This window comes from Vombatus ursinus, unplaced genomic scaffold, assembly GCF_900497805.2.
Source record: "Vombatus ursinus unplaced genomic scaffold, bare-nosed wombat genome assembly UNPS02014799.1, whole genome shotgun sequence".
Classification (NCBI taxonomy): domain Eukaryota; kingdom Metazoa; phylum Chordata; class Mammalia; order Diprotodontia; family Vombatidae; genus Vombatus; species Vombatus ursinus.
Window position 1 is genome coordinate 28,648,188 of NW_020954577.1, and position 6,000 is coordinate 28,654,187.

The window sequence follows — 6,000 nt, forward strand, 5'->3', positions numbered from 1 at the left end:
TTGAACCCAAATCTTCTTGACTTCAGGCCCAACACTTGGTGCACTATGGCGCCACCTAGCTGCCTCAGTATACTGCCTTAAGTACTGTTCCCCTCTTTGTCCTCCCCACCTCAAGAAATACGCCTGTTAGATGTCATCATATATTCTGCTGTTCTAATAGATATTCCAATATGCGCTCCTTCACGAGATCCAACAGGTTTGACTAAAAGCTGAAAGCTAAAAGGCTTTTACTTCGATATCCTAAAAATCCCATGTGCGTTTCCATTTGTGTTTGACAAGTATTGTCATGTTCTATCTCTTTCCCTAGACTAGCATTCAGAATATTTAATATGAATATGTTTGCACTCACTTGGCAAGGTGGTCATTTGACCGGGTTTACGTGGCTTTGATGATACATTTATACGAAAACATTTTTTGTGAGTGACTTTAAATGCAAAACCAAGTCCGTTTTAACCTTACCTAGTTCTGCCACCCCTCACGGGAGAAGGAAAGAGAGAAAGGGAGAGAGAGGGAGAAGGAGGGAACTAATGCCCAAACAGAGTTAGAAGATCTTTGCCAAATATAATTAATGTCAGGAGCTAATTATGTTTCACTGTCAATTCCTTTTTAATTAGTAGAGAGAGAATGTAGGGAGGTGGGAGACTGATTCTAGTTAACATCTCTCTGTACAGAGGAGACATTCAAATTCAACAAAAACTTATTAAGTATCTTCTTTGAGGGGCGCAAAGCTGATGGAGGGTGAGGGTAGGAGCCAGAATTCCCCAGCTCCATCAATAAAAAGCTACAATGTTTTATTCAAAAATTTCATAGTTACAGTAAGTGTAACATTATCAATTCTCAAGCATGTTAAAACACTTCTTTTATGCTAGGCATTATGATAACAGCTTAAATACACCCAGGTATCTTTAAGTATAATATTGGAGAACTCTTATAAGCTGATGAAAAATTAAATAAGTAGGGCTAAGAGAAGAATGTATACTAGAACACCACCACAACTGGGAAACAACCCACCACCTGGGAAGGTGGTAAGAACTACGATCAATACCGCGACCATCTAGGAGTCCAGAGGACCAAGGATGAAACATGCCTTCCATGACAGAGATGGGACAGTTTTCAGGTACAGAATGAGATATGCATTATTTTTGTATACAGGGACTGAGGGAATTTGTTATGCTTCCCTATAGATACTTGTTCTAAGAAATGTTTTTCTAGTGGGATGGGAGAGAGAGAAAATAGAGTTTTAAAAAATTAGGGGTGGGGCAGCTAGGTGATACAGTGGATAGAGCACCGGCCCTGGAATCAGGAGGACCTGAGTTCAAATCTGGCCTCAGACACATAATCCTCACTAGGGGAGGGGTGTGTGTGTGTGTGTGTGTGTGTGTGTGTGTGTGTGTGTGAGAGAGAGTGCATACTCACCCATGTTCTTGGTATGAAATGTCATCTGCACTCTCAGAGGGGGTCACAGGATTCTTAGTTTTACTTAATTGTTTTACATTGGTACAAGAGGGCTGTTAAGAAATGGAAGTAATCTATGAATGTTTATAATATTAAAAAAATCATCAATAAACTTTCTAAAATTAAGAAAACTTTAAGAGACATAAATGTGTGTCACTTTTATCCATGCTTACTTTGAGGGCCATGTATAAAAGTCTCAAGAGGCAAATGATCTCTAGAGTCACGCATTGGACATCCTTGGAGTGGAAAACACGTTGCAAATCTTCCAATACTGTGAAAATCCAGTTCTTATAATTACTCTATTCTCAGCAATATATGTGTACGTGTATAATTTTGTATATCTTTCTATATACACACATAGATATATAGATATGAATATAAATATGGGAAAGCAAAAGGGAAAAGCAACAGATAAGAGGATAATGGGACAAAAAAAAGTCCATTGGTGATATAATTATTACACCGGCAAAACAAACGAAAGTGCCCAGAGAAATCGCTCAATGTCATTTGTCTCCAAACTGCAAGAAGGACCGACTACCTCTACTATAGGACAATTCTTACTAAGTTCTTATCCCTTAAGCAAATCTAATCCTGAACTAAAGTAAATATATAAGATATAAGTAGATAAAATGTCCCGAGAAAACTGCCAAAATGAAAAAAAAATGGGGGAGGGGGGATATTAGAAGTTGCTCTGGGTGCTTTGGTGGATGTGACCAGAATATTTAAGCCTCCCTCAGGTTTGCCAGGCAGGCAACCTCAAAACACCAACCTAACAGACCTGTGGTTGATTTTGGCTGGTGAACTGCTTCCTGTGGGTGCTACTGGCCTTACGTTAAATGAAAAGAAAGGGTTGACCCAAGTTCCTTCTCTCCAGTGGTGCCAACAAGTTCTTCTGCCACTAAAACTACAGCTCACAGACTTCTCCAAGTTGGGTGTAGGCTTGACTGACCAAAGCCTGCTTCTGGGTACAAAGATTTTCACGGGGCCCAGAAGCATTTCAGCCTCTGCAGAGACCTGCTTACCTCCGGAGAGTCCAGATACACATAGATAACATTTCATGCCTCCTAATCAATATCCCATAGCTTTTAAAAATAATTCTGAGGTCATCCCCCATGCCTCCTCCCTCTCCTTCATAAGAATCCTCCTTCACTTCCTTCAGAACAGAGTTCAAGCATGAAGCCTTTCCTTATTCCCCTAACTGCTGGTCATCTTTCTCCTCTCCCTTCCCTCTCTAACAATCTTGTACTTAGAATGCACATACTTATCTATATGTGTGTTGTCTCTCCTGAGAGAATGTAAGCTCCCCGAGGGTACAACTTTCATTTTTGTTATTATGTCCCAGCGCCAAAGCCCTGAATAAATCCTGGTTGGCTGACTGCATTTAATGCTAGATTTCCAGCTGAGAAAAACAAAAGGATCTGGGTATCCATGGAATACCTAGATCCTCCTCACTTCAAGCAAAAAAAGGATTGTGTATTTCTGAGGATTCTAAGCACTTTCTGGTGCTCACAAGGTTGTAGCGTGATTTCTCTAGTGCAGAGGCTCTTAACCTAGGGCCCTTGACTACATATATATACACACACATATATATTATATATACACATAGATGTGCATGTATATATAAAGGTGTGTGTATCTGTGTGTGTTTTGAGAACTATATTTTACTATGATTAGGTTTCCTTTATAAAAATCCTCTATTTTATTTCATGCATGGAGACTGCCACAGGAGTCTATGACATAAAATGGATTCAGAAGCCTGCTCTAGTGGGCTCTGACAACCAAACCCACTTGTTTTGTGGGGGTAAAAGTTTCTAAGCCGTCCTATCAGCCAAACATTTTGAATTCCCTTTCCCTCTAGGAAGAGTTTCCCCAAGCAGCTTTCCTATTCTGTACATGAGGTAGGACTGCTATCTACTCAGCTCCTGTGCTTATCCATTTTTCACATGGGCCTTCTGCCAATTTCTGTTTTCCCACTGATAACGACTGTGAACTGAGATCAGATTGGTATTGAGCTGTTGCTCTCCGTTCTTCTCATCAAGTTGCCACTGCACTGTCATCACTCTTGGCTTATGAGCAATGAACCCATTTGTCCATTTAAGTCCCAGAATCCATAGTCCAATATAATTTTAAGTTTCTCACTCACTCAGCTCTCCCCCAAACCCAAGCCAAACCCAAGGCATGCCAGCCCCCAGTCAGGTTTCCCATGCCCCTCCTCCAAATTCCATTGCTACTAGTGTTACATCAGGGATGTTTACAGAGAGTGGGAGCTAGACGACCATAACAGAAAACCCACGTAGCTCTCAATGGCACCCCTCCTTTGAGTACAGCCATAGAAGACTCTGGAATGCATCTTTGTCCCAGGACGGGTACCGAGGAGGTTGGATGCATGCTTACAAAATGGAGCAAGATTTCATCTTAAATTCCTACTAATAAGAGCCCCAGGTCCCAAGAAGACTTACTTTTGGCATTTTTTTGAATTGGTCTGTGGTACTAGCTCTTCTTTTCCTTAGGTGCTGATTTCCCCCTTCCGGAAACATGTGTTCCCCAGGCCAAAAATACCTCCCCCAAGATCAGACAAAAGAAATACCCCTTCCTCTGTGTAAAGGGGAGAAAAAGGTTTGTTTTTTAAGTTGGAGAGGAGTGATAAGACTAACTCAAGGAATTCTATGAGCTAACAGAAATGCTCTTTTTTATTCCCGTTTTCTATAAGGGAAACTCATAATAGATTTTAGAAGAAAAAAAAAACACAAGAAAAGAAAGAGGCTTTTAAGGTTCTGAAAAAGCTCTCTCCTACAGGGTGGGTAGGCTCACTTCTGATGACTGGCTGAAAAGGAGGAAGGTAATTGAAAACATGTGTGATTGTGTAAGGGCTACCTCATCAGGGATGCGAGCTATTATCAGGGATCCCGCCTTGTTCTGGAAAAGAGCTGCCTCCATTTGTAAACTATTTCACTAAGTCAATTGCCTGGCTAACAGTCAACCAGCCTCAGCTGGCTGCTTGGCTCAGGAGAGGGAGAATACATATCACTTACAAAAGGTATCATCATAAATCCATCTTGAGTCCCCTGTTCTTCCCAAAGCTGGGGCAATTCCCATCTCCTGTCTTCTAGTAGAGCGATCCACAGATTGAAAGCAGCACAGTGCTACTGACTAATCATCAAGACCTTATGAGTGCCTACCATGTGCCCGGCACTGTGCTCGGTATGGGGACTAACAAAAATCAGGTGGAAGCACCTTCCAAGAGCTTGCCTTCAGATGGACAGTACAGCCAATCTAGCCGGATCTAGAGCCTAACAGACCAGGGCACGAATCCTGATTCTGCCACTTAGTTGGTGTGTCCTTAGGCAAATCATTTTTCCTCTTTCTGCCTCAGTTTCCTCATCTGTCAACTAATGAAAGTTGAAGTTGGTGCCTTCCAAGGGAGGCAGTATGATACGGTGGAATGAGCCCTGGTTCTGGAGTCTGAGAATCTGGCTTCAAATTCTACTTCTCACTTCTGCCTGTGTGACCTTAGGCAAGTCATTTAACTTTCTGAGCTTTAGTTTCCTCATTTGTAAAAAGAGGGGGCTGGATCAGATGCCTAGGAGGCCCCTTCCAGCTCTGGATCTAGGATGAGCTCCAAATACGGGACCGGGGGGGGGGGGGGGGCGGAGCTGCTATTATCTCAAAGCAGAGACAACATAATTATAATTGGGGTATAAGAGACTGTACACTCTCATATATACATAACAGCCTCTAGTATATCTATTTTATTTTATATATATACACATACATATATGTGTGTATGTGTATATATGTGTGTGTACATGTGTGTATACCCACATATACACACATACATACATATACGTGGGCAACTAGGTGGCACAGTGGATATAGAGCCGCTCCTGGAATCAGGAGGACCTGAGTTAAAATTCGACCTCAGACACATGTGACTATAAGGGGGCAGATCTGTTCTGCCCTAACTATGCCAACTGTAGGGTGGCATGCCCTCTGAGAGAATGGCATGCCAAAGAAAGAACGGCTCATATCAGCCTGGTTATTAATAGGTTTTATTAGGGTTAATTAGATTAATTGGGGGAGTTTTCTCACAAGAAGCCAGTCATCCTGGATGGCAGCCAGACAAAGTGACACCATGGATTCCCACACCAAGCCCAGGCCAGGCCAGGTATTTATGTAGAAATAGAACAAAGGCATAGTGCCAGAGATGGCCAACGGTCACCTGCAAGTTTTCCCATGGGATAGGTGGAGCTTCTTTTGCTGTTTACATTTACTCAGGGTAAACTCTCACATTCTCTGTGAGACTCGGGGTCACATTCCTTGGCTCTGGCTACTACCATACAGTGACTCTGGGCAAGTCACTTGACCCTGTTTGCCTCAGTTTCCTCATCTGTAAAATGAGCTGGAGAAATGGCAAACCACTCCAGTATCATTTGCCAAGAAAACCCCAAATGGGGTCATGAAGAGTCAGACACAACTGAACAAAAACAATAATACACACACACACACACACACACACACACACACACACACACACACACACACACA